The sequence below is a fragment of the Petaurus breviceps genome, unplaced genomic scaffold (assembly GCF_028583685.1).
Source record: "Petaurus breviceps papuanus isolate PSGF00001 unplaced genomic scaffold, PetGlider_PUasm1.0 175, whole genome shotgun sequence".
In the NCBI taxonomy this organism is placed as follows: Eukaryota; Metazoa; Chordata; class Mammalia; order Diprotodontia; family Petauridae; genus Petaurus; species Petaurus breviceps.
Window position 1 is genome coordinate 58914109 of NW_027185764.1, and position 14425 is coordinate 58928533.

The following is a 14425-nucleotide window of genomic DNA, read 5'->3' on the forward strand; positions in this document are numbered from 1 at the left end:
AATTTTCTGAAAAATGTTTGCCCTCTTTTTGAAAAAAATCATTACAATGATAATTTACGAGGTGACAGCTGAAAGGATATATCTAGAAATGAAGTTACATTAAAACAAGAGATCTAATTGAAAACCCTTTATAACAAAATCTGTTATTGTTAAATTAAAAGGATGTTATTCTATGGTCTCTCTGGAGCCTTGGGACTCCCTCCCAAAAAGATGCTGATGAAATACCAACAGCGGGGATGAACAGTCCCATAAAATGATAAGATATTCAGTTATTTCAAGTAAGATGCTTGAAGAGGAGAAAATGGCTCCCCACTCAAATTATACCTCTGAAAAGTAGGACCAGGGCTATTCTAAAATGATTTTGCAGGAACCAACAGGACAATTTATACAATGATGACAATGTAAAGACAGACAACTTTGAAAGAACTCTAATATAGACAATGACCAATCACAATTTCAGAAGACAAGTAATGAAACAAGCTACTCACCTTCTGGCAGCAAGGTGATCTCAGGTTGTAAAATGAGACAAAGGAACAAGTCATTTTTGGACCTGGCCAATATGAGAATTTGTTTTGCTTTCTTTACTAAGTGTATAAACAAAAGTTTTTCTTCCTTGTTTTTCCCCCCTAGTAAAGTAGGGGGGACAGGGCAGGAAGTGAGGATGGAGAAAAAAATCAATGTTTAAATTTTAAAAAATGATTTTGCAGGCCAAACCCTTTATAGTAGAAAGTACTTAGTACAATGAGATTAAGGGACAATTGGTCCATACAACCACATGTAGATTTCCCTGCCTGTGGTTGTTGCCCCAATTACTGATTGGGGTCAGGGATTTTCTTTACTTAAGTATACCTCATTATCAGGTGTCCATATGAAAAAAAAAAAAAGTTAAGCCTTAAATGAAATTAAGAATTCTGAGAGAAGGGGCAGCCAGGTGGTGCAGTGAGTAAGAGTGCTGGCCCCAGCTTCAGGAGACCTGGGATTGGTTCCGGCCTCAGATACTTGGCACCCACACAAAAATAACTGGCCATGTAACCTTGAGCAGTTACTTAACCCCGACTGCTTAAAAAAAAAAAAAGAATTCTGAGAGAGATGAGGAAGGACTCTAGTTCAAACATGCAAGACAGCCTTGTACCCAACTGGGGGCATAATAGAGAAATCCAAAGACCTGCATCTGGGTGGGAAATGAAGAGACGAATGACCTGAGCAACAGCTAGTTTAAAACACTCTCAGTGCCCAAGAGAATTCTTTTCAAAGCTGTAATTTGGAGAAAAGATATCTATGTATCCATCTGCTTTGGTAAATAGTTTCCTCACCACAGCTCTGTATGCAAAAAAAAAACAAACAAACCCGCAATAGGGAGCCCCTGAAGGTTTTTGAGCAATTCAGTAACCACTGGCAGCTATATGGAAGATTAATTCATTGGTGAGCAGAGTGACTGAAAGCAGGGGAATTAGAGTCCAGTCCAGTAGTGACTGAGGAAAAATGTCCCAAAGGAGGATGACTGCCCAAGATATTTTGGAAGAAGAACCTACAAAGCTTAGCAATTGTTTTATTATGGGGAGAGGGTAGTTATACAGTTAAGTTATCCCTTCCACATCAAGACTTTCCCCATCATGGTTTTGATATATCTCAGGTCAGCATAAGAAATTACTATAAATGGGAATTTTGGGGAAGTTTTATAGAAGTACAGACAATACATGAAGGCCAGCAGACGACACAGAAAACGTTTAGAAACTCAGAAATGCATAAAATATACTTATGACCAAATATTTAACCCAAATTTTGCAATAAGGTACTATAAACACCTGAGAAAAGAAAAAATTCAGACTTCTCTGGTATGAAAGGAGGGCCAAAAAATTTTAAACAGATTTTCTAGATTATGGGGGCACTGTGCCCCTGAATGGTTAAGTGAAGTTGTGAACTTCAGTAACTGGGAAGATGATAGACCTGTATAACTCTTGACTAGAGAAATGCAAATTAAAACAACTCTGAGGTACCACCTCTCATCTATCAGATTGGGAACTGTGCCCAAAGGACAATCAAACTGTGCATACTCTTTGATCCATCAATACACTACTAGGTCTGTATCCCAAACAGATGACAAAAAAAGGGAAAAGAACCTACATGTACAAAAATATTTATAGCAGCTCTTTTTGAGGTGGCAAAGAATTGTAAATTCAGGGGATGACCATCAACTGGGGAATGGCTGAATAAGTTGTGGTATATGGATGTGATGGAATGCTACTGTTCTATTAGCAATGATGAGCAGGAGGCTTTCAGAAAAACCTGAACTTACATAAACTGATGCTGAGTGAAGTGAGCAGAACCAGAAAACACTGTACACAGTAACAGCAACATTGTGTGATGACCAGCTTTGTTAGACTTAGCTCTTCTGAGCAATGAAATGATCTAAGACAATTCCAAAAGACATGTGATGGAAAATGCCACCTACATCCAGAGAGAGAACTATGGAGTCTGAATATAGATCGAAGCATATTTTTTCACTTTTTTGTTGTATATTTTTTGTGGCTTTTTCCTTTTGTTCTGTTTCTTCTTTCACAACATGACTAATGTGGAAAAATGTTTATGTGATTGTACATGTATAACCTTTATCAGACTGCATGCCATCTTGGGGAGGGAGGATGAGAGGGAGAAAAAATTTGAAACTCAAAATCTTATTTAAAAATGTTGAAAACTTTTTACATGTAATTAGAAGAAAAAATACTATTTATAAAAAAAAACTGGGAAGCATTTAACAAAATTAATCTCTCTGTGACTCCCTCTTACCCCACAAAAGGCCAGAGCTTCAGTCTGGGACTCAGAGCCCACCACTATTTCTCTGGATTTTATTAGACTCATCTCTCACTGCTTCAACATAAAAGCTTTCCAATGGAAGCAAACTGGTTATACTCTTTTTTGAAAAGTTTCCTTATTACCTTCTCAGTAACTTTACTCATCCTAGCCTTGTACCAACCTCCCCCCTCCCCTGAATATCCCTCCTCTTGGGCTACCCACTTTTAAAGGCCCAGCTCAAATCCCAACTCCATGAAAACTTATTGCACATCAGCAGTCTAATCTCCCTCCTCTAAACTCCTACAGCATTTAACTATCCTCAGAATTCATGTGGCCCTTAGAACAAGCTGCCTTCTATTTTTAGTTAACTTTTTACACACACACACACACACACACACACACACACACACACACACCCTTCTCTATTACACTGAGTTCCTTGATGGCAAGCCCTTGTACATCCCTACTTACATAGCCAGTCAAGTACTTACTGATTGATTTAAATGTTTGACTCTTTAACACAGTTACTTTTATAATACTAGAAGTATATGTACATTGTAGATCTTCAATAAATGCTTGTAAATGAATGAAAAAAATCTACTATGCTAATGGTAATAATCAACTAGCATTTAAATAGTATTTTAAACTTTGCAAAGTACTCTGCAAATATTATCTCATTTAGTACTCATGACAACCCTGGGAGATAAGTGTTACCATTACTCCATTTTACAGATGAAATTTTCCAGGAAATACAATCATACCAGACCCTGGTAAAAATAAGCAGTTGGATTCCATCCAGACTGCAGATGAAGTTCATTTTAATGAAGTTTGACTTGGGTTGTAGGGGATACATGTTCCTTAGTTTCAAAGACTGTATCTCTAAGTATTTAAATAAGTCTCATGAAAATCATAATTCCTGATTTGTGAAAGTTGAAAGTTAATGCATTCTCCCAGATAATTCAGGTAAAAGTCTAATGTGTTTTGTTTTTCTCGGTAATCAGGTAATCAAGTTAAAGACACTTTCCCCTAAATACTGCCTTAATTAATGTGGAGATAAGCTGCAAACTAAGTTTATGTTCACTGTTTATTTTTTTAAATCTGTAGCACAATTAAACAACAGGGATGTTATCATTAAGAGAACTAAAAAAAAAGTCAATAAAATCATTTTTCATGATAAAGCCAGCCAAGAAAACTACCAAAGTGAAGAGAATCTCAAAACAAACCAGAAAACAATTATAAAATATAGATTTAATTAATACTTTAAAACACTAAAACATAAAAGCAAAAAAAAAAATCCCAGTACTTTGAAAATAAAGCAACATACTCTAACAAGACTTAATCATCAAAAACAGTAACATATGTTCAGTAAGATTTATAAACATCGTACCAACAAGTTTATAAAACACCTAAAGAAGCTTATGAAAAAATTATATTCTGTAAATGAAGATTCAACATGACAAAATCACTTATTTTAGAATAAAGCACAGAAGCTGAAACTTGGACTAATCTTTATTGCTTACAAGGGGATCTTAACAGGTACTTTTGTCATGATAAGTAATGCGTAGATCTAGTTAAATGAACTACTGTATGAAACACATGTTGCTGCTGCATAGAAGTTGTGTTCAGTTGTGATCTTTTTGTGTTTGAAGGTAAAGAATATTTCAAGATTGGCTTCTTGAGAACTGAGGTTAACCTTTAAGGACCATACATGTCAAAGAAAGCAAATTAATGTATGTAATATTTCCCCCTTTAATTAATATCTTCTAAGGTGCAAAGAAAGCCTTTAAGAAGGCAGTAAGTACAGCAGCACATGGTTCCGAGCCCCCCGTCCCCGAATATTAGAACAAAGTACAAAATGTTTAACCATAGTCTCATCTAGAACTGAGGCTACGTTACTAGTTAAACACTGTTCTGCTCCTAGTCAAAAAGGAAGACAGATATAATGCTGAATACTTTTAAATTTCTAAAATACTATTCCACAATTGAATCATGCTAATGAAATTATTTACATTGAGTACTATTCCAATTTGATTGCTGATATGACCAAACCTCAAAATTTCTTAACTCCAATGCATAAAGCAAAACACAGAAAGAAGACAAAATAAATGTCATGTAATACCTAAACGGTTCCAAATCCAAAAAGAACAAATTCCCATTCTGTGTAAATGACTTTCACACACATTGTTTTCCAAACTCACATAAATAGCATTTCGGACTATACCCCAGCAGTCTTGGTTCTGTGCTGAATATAACCCCATTAAGCACCAGGCCAGTTGATCTTTTCCACAATATAATTCTGTGCATTGTGTGAAGCACTAGGAATGTTGGAGTGAAGTGTCTTAGAAGTTAAAATTATAATGTTTAGGTCAAGTTACATTTTATAAAAACCAAAATAGTCCCCATCCCCATTCTAATGATGGCAGAGAGGTTATAAATATCAGACTCTCTCTATAGATATATATTCTGAAATAACTAGCATTTTCATCAGCATTTTAAATTTTTGATGGAAGTAGAGTTTTTACTAATAGCATCTGGATTTATCATATATAATTTTAAGTATGTATGCATATATACAAATACAGACCTGAAGCCCCTTCTTGATACAAAGAAAATCTTAGAATATTATAGATAAGAAAACCAACTTCACAAGGGATTATTAGGGCATGAAGAGACATTAAATAGAAAACACAGCAAATGACATTATTTGGATTGAGATTTGCATTACCACTCAGTTCTCCATAACTGCAAAATTTTGTTTACTCCCTTATAAGACACCTTAAAGTATCCAATTAAGTTCACAAAATTCTTTAATAAAGGTAAGCTCTGTCAGAGTTTAAAAAGCAGTCAAATTCTGTACCCATTTTAAGTTATTATACATAAAAATGACTGATTAAAGTTGACCTAACCTTCCCCAATTTTTGACCCACAAGACAATTCCCACACACACATAGAAAGTAGCATTTTAAATTGTAGTTGTATGTAAACTGTGGCAGATATAACAAAAGCTCTGATGGGCTGAATAAAAAGAGTTTACTTTTTTTCTTCCTAAAGAAATGCTTATAATTCACTTGCATATACAAGAGTTAAAAACAATCATGAATAGGCTTATATTTCTAGTCCCCAGTGATCATATACAAACTATACATTAAAAAAACAATTCAAATTAATGCAGCTTTCCATTGTCCAGGTTTGTAAACTTAATGACCATGTGCACAAACAACACAGAACTGACAAAGTAGGCAGAATCGCAAACGATCACCCTCACCCTTTGTAAGCAAATCAAAATACTTTAAGAATAATATGTAATTCTAAGAAAATTAAGAATAAAGTAAGAAAATCTCTAAAAATTTAAACTAACTATAAGACCAAAAGCAGGTTCTTAAATTTATTTCAAAATAAAAAGAAAATTATGGATTAAAAATTTAACCTATTAACAGATCTTAAATAAGTGTCATCCATTGTGAAAGTATCAACAAAATATTTCTAATCAAACTATTAAATATATATATAATTGAGAGAAATGATTATTAATAAGCAATGATTTGGGGAGATCCAGAGTTTCTTTTCTCCCTTTTCCCTAAAGTCCTGATTTTAAAAGCTCAGTTTCTAGAAGGACATTGCAGATAAAGATATTGGAATAACTTTCTTGTTCAGATCCCATCCAGGTAGGGTAGCTATTGTGTTCTGTTCAGGCTTGGGTGGGGAATAAATTCTTTGAACAGATTACCCAAGGCTAGGGTTAAGAAGTAAAAGGCTTAAACAAAGTTTTGGTCCAGCCCCTCATTGTAATATTCATTCTCTCCTTAATTATTAACCAATCAGGGTTGATTCCCAACCTGGGGAACACTTTCTACTCTTCAGAGGGTATATAAACTGTGAGCCCACCACCATGATGGTCTTTGGTCTAAGAGAGATGGCCAAGTGACCACCCTTTTATTAATAAACATGCTGGCCTTATTAATAAAATGATTAAATTACCCAGAAACTGTTTCTCAAACTTTTTTAATCACCACATTTATGGCAACCATGAAGGGATCAAAGCCTTGCACTGTAGATTCTTAATAAAAAACTTCCCTATCTTGGGCCCATGTAGAGAGTTCTCCACAAGGAGAGTTGTTGGTTAGAACTCTGCCTGTGAACTGACTTTCCCTTTTATTAGTAATTAAATTTTATCTGGGTCATAAATTTGCACGTTTTGTGTCTATTTGTTTTTAACGATGCTGCTCTCTAATTTTCACTGTCACCACATGGGGTCCTCTTGAACAGGCTTATGTGGACAGAGTTTGCAAACAAATGAAAGTCTCTGCCAAAGAGAGCTTTGAAAATAAGTTCTATTTTTAAACTGAGGTTTTGGGGTGTTTAGGGGTGATCTAGCAGAGATGTGGGGAGCCACCTGAGAATCCGCTTTGGGATCAGAAACCTGCCCATTCCAGTTTTCTTATTAATTTTAAAGAGTTAATAAGCAGGTGTGGCCCAAAATTTCTTGCAGATAAAAGTTTCATTGAAAGCCCTAAGATGGCTTGATGAAACAGATAAGCTGTGAGAGTACCAACTCTTATAAAAACTGTGAATTTAGGGGAACAAATAAAAATTCTTCCCAAGAGGGCTTTGAAAGAAGCCCTCCTCTTAGGCAGAGGTCTATCAGAAAGAATTATAAGGGAGGTGGGGGGGTGGGGGGTAGGTGGTGCAGTGAGTAGAGCTCCGGCCCTGGAGTCAGAAGGACCTGAGTTCTGATCCGGCCTCAGACACTACACACAGACACAGACACACAGACACACACGCCATGTGACCTTGGGCAAGTCACATAACCCCAACTGCCCTCCAACAAGCGAAAAAAAAAAAGGAATTATAAGAAGGAATTAGGCTAAATGAAGGAATGAGTACAACGATGGGAGAAGAAATCTGCTCTGAACAAAAGCAGGAGGCAGGCAGAAGTAAAAAAGCAGCATACTATCTCAACTTTGATTTCTATGTTTTTGTCTGTGTTTTGTCCTTTCTTAAGATATGGCCTGTATTTTCTAGGTAGGGAAAAGGAGGGTAAGACTCAGGAGTTTACAGTTTTGGAGGTGGAATCAGAGAAGGGATCTCTCTCCAGAAAAATTGTAAGTTTTAAATCTTCTTGGATTTAGCAAATTTCTAGACCAAGCAGTCCAAAGACAGCAAGAGTTGATTGGAGAAAGCTAAGAAGCACCTTAGCAAAAGGGAATTTTTTTATTACTCCAAAACTGAACTGTATACCAAAGCTAAAGTTTGTAGATTATGTTTAAATTAAATCTAGGTACTGTCTTTGCCCCCCTCGATATATCTGACATCAATGTGTTTAAAACTACAAAAATAATTTTTTTGTCTTTTAAGATACTTTGATCAGGATTTTTCTATCATAGTCTTGAATGTAATCACTTTAGAATTTCAATAATTTGTTTAAAATGTATATTAACATTGTAAAAACTGTTTTTATAAGTAATGCTGGTCATGTGTTAACTCTCCAGATTCTAAAAGATGGAAAGCAGCAGGAAAGGAAGGAGGGTGAGTTGATTTTTAATTTGGTGAGTATCATTTTTAATTTGGAAAAATGTTTCTGTTGGTAAGTAGGCAGTGAAGCCTGTTAATGAGCTTGGAACCTAGAACGGATACCACGTTTTCCAAGCCACTCTTGTTCCTTGGTGCCAGTGCTGTTTCAGATGCTCTAATGAGGGGTTTAGGGGAAATCTGATAAGCAACTGCTCCTAAGTGTGACAGAATTTGTTATAATTAAAATCTAACATACTATCACTTTAAGATCTTTGGCAGTGGACTAGCTAGAAACAGTGAATCCCATAATGTGAAATGCTTTGAATAAATAGCCCTTGTGGAAAATAGAATACTAAATCAGTGAAATTTTAAACTAAGGTAATCCTACCATTTGGAAAATAGATCCAGATGTGTATCATTATTAGACTATATGGGTCAGAAAGTTTGGTAGTAAGCAATTACCCAAGTTAATGTGATTTATAATGTATTAAAAGAAAAGTGTCTAACATTAATTTTTATTGTATTAGAAACAGAAATATGAACTCTTTTATTCTTTTGGGTTATGGATTTAATTGTAAAAAGACTGCTGTAAATACGTAAAAAAAAATCAGTAGCAGATTAGTAACTGAGTTAAGGGGTCAGTATTTTAAGATTTCAGGATCTAGCTCCAGAATTTGATTGAAGAACTAGAAATTTCACAGGAGATGTTTGGAAATCAGTATGTAATCAGTGTTCTTAAGCAGCAAGGTCAGATAGATAATCATCTGGTTAATCATGTCCACCCACCTTTTCAGCATAAATCTGTAAATCTATCGCTACATAAATATTAGATATGGCAAAATAATGGTTATTATGATCTATGATTACTATATAAGAATCTTAAATTTTTCCTGGAACTGTTCAATTATTTAATTATTATTTAATTCAACTATTTACTTAACTCCCTTGGTGAAAGCTCTTAAAGTCTTCTGCATGGAAAAAACTGGCCACACCCAGCCAGCATTAAATCAAATTCCTTAGGTCTCTTTGCCTGGGCCAAAAGTAGCAGCTCAAGTTAGAATCTTAGGATATTTTAGTCAGGCACAAAAGCTAACCTGGTAACAGGTGTGAATTCAAACTGTAACTGATCCAGCTTTTTAAGGAAGTAGAGGAAAAAGTTTGTAAGGAAGTAGAGGAAAAGTTGAGAATTGTCATCATATGTCTTTTAGAGAGAGAAAAAGAAATATATGAATTTGTGGATAATCTTTTTTTCTTTTAAAGTGCTAAGAGTACTAGGCCTTGGAAATGAAAATGTTACCATTTGCAATTATAAATCCAGATTTAAGCCAAAATCTGTCCTGAAGGAAACAAGAACAAGGTCTGAGTGTGCTCTCCCATAAGGAAAATTGTGTGTGTGTATAAGCTGATTTAGAGGTTTACAGGAATTGGCCAGTGTTTTTCTAGGAGTCTAAATGAACTATCACATATTCACTATGTGGGATTCCAGAATTAATTTCTAGCGGCATATTTTATACCAGATTGAGTTTATACTTTAGGAGTAGACAAAAAAGGAAGAAAAGGATATTGAGTAGATTTTTAAAGGTCTGGTAAACTTTATTATTGTGATAAGGCTAATTTAATTTAGTATATGTATTTTTGGCTTAGGAAACAATCTCCTCCCCATTATAAATACCTTTTGACTAGAGGAAGGGTTCCACTTAGGAATTTGTGATCATTAGAAATTCATTGTTTTTAAGATTGAGGATTTTTTATATTACTTAAAGACAACTTGTACTGACTCAGTTTGGATGAATTCCAATTTTAAAGATTTATTTTTGCTTTAAGACTGAATAAGAGATAGATGTCAGTTTAGAGATTTCCAATTAATTTAGTTCCTAAAAATCTACTGATTATCTTTTCATCAGGATAAATTTTTTTTTTTTTGCTTTTTAGAGGGGCAGTTGGGGTTAAGTGACTTGCCCAAGGTCACATGGCTAGTTTTTGTGTTGTGTCTGAGGCCGGATTTGAAATCAGATCCTCCTGACTCCAGGGCCAGTGCACGAAATTCACCCCTATCAGGATAAATTTTAAGCTATTTTTAAGAAAGGGAAATACTTTTAGGAAGAAATGTATAAGTTTAAATTTTTTTTTACAAAAGCTTCTGTGATATTTTAGAAGGCCTACTAAATTTTATTTGTAAGCCAATATATTCCAGTAATTTGATGATATTGATAAGTATTGTGTAATTAGCAAGACTTTATTGTTTGAGGAAAAACCTTTTTTGGGACCTTGAATATTATGGGTTAAGTGACTTGACCAGGGTTACACAGATTTTGAGACTGGATTTGAACTCAGGCCCTCCTGACTCCTGGGCCAGTGCTCCAATTCTTAGGTTTGTTGTGTCCCTGGATTAGCCTTAAATGGGGGCTTTAAAAAAAAAAGTCAAGTCAGCAGCTCAATGGAAACATATGAGATTTCAAGCTAGTGAATATCTATCTACATGTCCTTGGGAATAAGGCAGGGAGGCAACTAAAAAAAGCTAAGACTGGACTCTTCTTAATTCATTTTCCCATATAAGAAATTGGTCCACTATGCCAGGCTGCTTATCAGAAACATGCTTATAGAGGTGTAGGCCTTGAGGACCAATGTCCCTGCTTATAACTCTCTTAGCAAATTTCGATTATCAGGGTAGACAAAGTGAAAGTTTGCTATTGCAATACTGAATCTATTTGTTATTGGATTAATAATAAGGCATCTGAATTGCTGTATTAAGCTGTAAGTGGGAAAGATTTTGCTGTTTTGACCTTAATTTGTTGTTATTCCATGATCTAAGCCAAGAGTTAAATTAGGGCTTGAACTTGCCATATGCATAAGATTCAGTTCCTGAAGTATTGCATTCTTTCAGAATGATGAGTGTAATTAGACAAAGGTAAAGAAGATTGTGAGACAAAGATAAATTTATTAAGTTGTGAGGTTAAAGTCAGGAACCTCCTTTGTTTATGTTGTAAGGAATAGGATTTCAGTTCAGTTAGCTATGTTAGTGAAGAGTAATAACCTATGAGCTATCTTTCCTCACCTTAATGGGAAATCTGACTTTACTTGTGCTTGTTATTTAATCAGGGATCAGAATACAGGAATGCATGCAAACTACATAAGAGCTGCCTTAGGGGCAGCTAGGTGGTGCAGAAAATAGAGCACCAACCCTGGAGGCAGGAGGACCTGAGTTCAAATTCGGCCTCAGACACTTAACACTTACTAGCCGAATGATCTTGGGCAAGTCACTGAACCCTAATTGTCCTGCCTTCCCCCCTTCAAAAAGAAAAAAACATCGCCTTTATTAAAGATGTCCCCATTGTTTAAAAGGATTCTGAGAACAGTAGTCTATGCTTATGTCCATTTGAGCATCATTAATAACTGAGCACGTTTTACTATAGACAACTTTTCAAATAATGATCTCTGTATGCAATATAGGATTATTAAATGTATACATCCAATCACAAGTCTTTGTTATTTAAGCATCTTAAAGCAAAATCATTTGTGTGATGTTGAATTTAGGAATGAAAAAACATCTACTTACCATGAATACTAGTTATATCAAGATAAGTTGTGATTTTTCATGATGAATTTCTTATTGTTATCAATGTAAGATTATATCAATACTTGTGACCTAGGATATGTGATTCCTCAGAGCTGAACTCACCTGATCCTCCGATTACTGGAACCTGCTATTTAAAACCCTGTGGGGCTATAATTGATATTATTCTGAGTCTGGCTCCAGGTATGACCATCAAGAAATGCTGAGCCAATGAATCTATGATGCTTACAACCCTATGGAGCTTTATATCTATGGACAGCAGGTAGAGTTCTTATGGGAAAGGCTAGGTCCTAGCCTCTAGGAGAATAGATCTTGGCATGGCTGAGGTAGGATTCTCCTCACTCAATTTCCCCAATATGAAATTTCCTCTTGAATGGAAAATATACCACCTGGCTGAGTCTGGATCAATGCAATTAGTGATCTATGTAACTTTTGCCTGGAGTTAACTTGAAGTTAGGGAAGCATGCTTCCTTATGTCCCCATTCTTTTATGGCATATTGCTATAATCATGTCAGATGATCAGCATGAACACAATATGAAATATTTTATAGAGCACATCTGAGCTACCATAATAACATGCAGGTATAAGTTCTGAGCCTATAATTTTAGTCTTCTCCAGCTAAAATAAACAAGTGTTTGGCCTTGTCATCTGTCTGTTACTTGGTGTGTGTGTGTGTGTGTGTGTGTGTGTGTGTGTGTGTAAAATAAGGTCCTTAAATGTTTCAAAATACATAAAGATGATTGAGTATTGATTCAACAGTTTATGAGATCAAGCTCTATTCTATTAATTATTAAGACTAGATCAGAAACATCTTCAGTTTTGTTTGAAGGAAAGAATTTTGGTACAATCAATTTCCTTAGAGGAGAGTAATTTATGGCAACTTATTTGATATGCACTGTTCTGAAATTGAACACTCAACATATTTATACATGAATATATATTTATATATGGAGCCTTTTGTTACAACTGAATTTAATCTGGAAACTTTTAAACGAATTCACTTTTACATTAGAGTCCATCTTCTTATAACAAGTGCTCTATAAATTCCTTAGAAGAATCTCATCCTCCTAATCGGGGAATGAATAAGGCCAAGTATAAAAATTGGGTTCTAATTTTCTGTTTGTATTTGAGTTTCCTATACCGTGTTTCCCTGATAATAAGACACTGTCTTATTATTTTTTTTGGAAAGAAAAACACCAGAGGGCTTATTTTCAGGGGAGGGCTTATGTTGTCCTGCCTCAGCTCTCCTCCGTGGCACTGCTCTCAATGGCGCCAGCAAGAAAATCACTGGGGAAGAACAGGATGACGTGCTCACTGCTGCAGCTCTGATTGGATGCAGCTTGGAGCGCGGCGTGCGTTTCCGGGGGGCGGCTGGACGGTGCATACAGAGGGTACCGTAATGTAGCGTGTAGTGCAGGGGATCACCTTCACTACAGTAGCAATCTCAATAGGGCTTATTTTCGGGGGAGGGCTTATTTTAGAGGAATCTTACACAGTAAGGGGAGGGCTTATTTTCGGGATAGGTCTTATTATCGGGGAAACACGGGTATATATCAAGATGACAACTGCCCAACCTAAATTGTAAATTGCCTGGTCTAAAATTGATTTTCTGATAATAGAGACATAAGGTTTAAGCTAACTTTCATTATTTCACCTGGTTACTGGAAAAGTAAATTTAAAATCTTATTAAAACCAATTCTGTAGGAAATTTTGTAGGCAGAGAAGAGCATCTCTACAAGTGAACTGAACCAGGAAAAAACTGCTCTGAGGCCACTCCCAGAGAGCTGCACCAGATGTTTCCAAAGAAGCAGAGGGACAAGACTTTTATTTTACTATTGTACCCACTACACCTTTTTTACCTGTAAGATCTACTTATCAATCTACTTTTCTCCCCTCATAAGTCCCATATTTAGAAACCCTTGATGTCTTATCAGTTAGTGATTCACTGAGGAGGCTGTACCTCTCAACAAAATCAAGTAGAGAAATGACAGAAATGATTATTAATAAGCAATGATTTGGGGAGATCCAAAGTTTCCCCCTTTTTTCTAAAGTCCTGATTTTAAAAGCCCAGTCTCTTGAAGGGCATTGTTAATAATGAGATTAGCAGAGAGACTAATTTTTTTGTTCAGACCCCACCCAGGCAGGGTAACTATTGTGTTCTGCTCAGGTTTCAGTGGGGCATAAATTCTTTCAATAGATTATCTAAGGTTAACATAAGGCTGAGGTTAATTTAAGAAATAAATTACTTAATCAAAGTTCAGATCCAGCCCCTCATTGTAATATTCATTCTCTCATTAGATGTTAACCAATCAGGGTTGATTCCCAAACTGGGTAACACCTACTCTTCAAAAGGCATATAAACTATGAGCCTACCACCATGATGGTCTTTGGTCTAAGAGAGATGGCCAAGTGATCATCCTTTTATTAATAAATGTACTAGCCCTATTAACAAAATGATTAAATTACCCAGAAACTATGTCTCTTGAACCTTTTTAGTTGTCACATAACTATGGGATGGCTGCTGCTCATCTTTGATTGATACACCA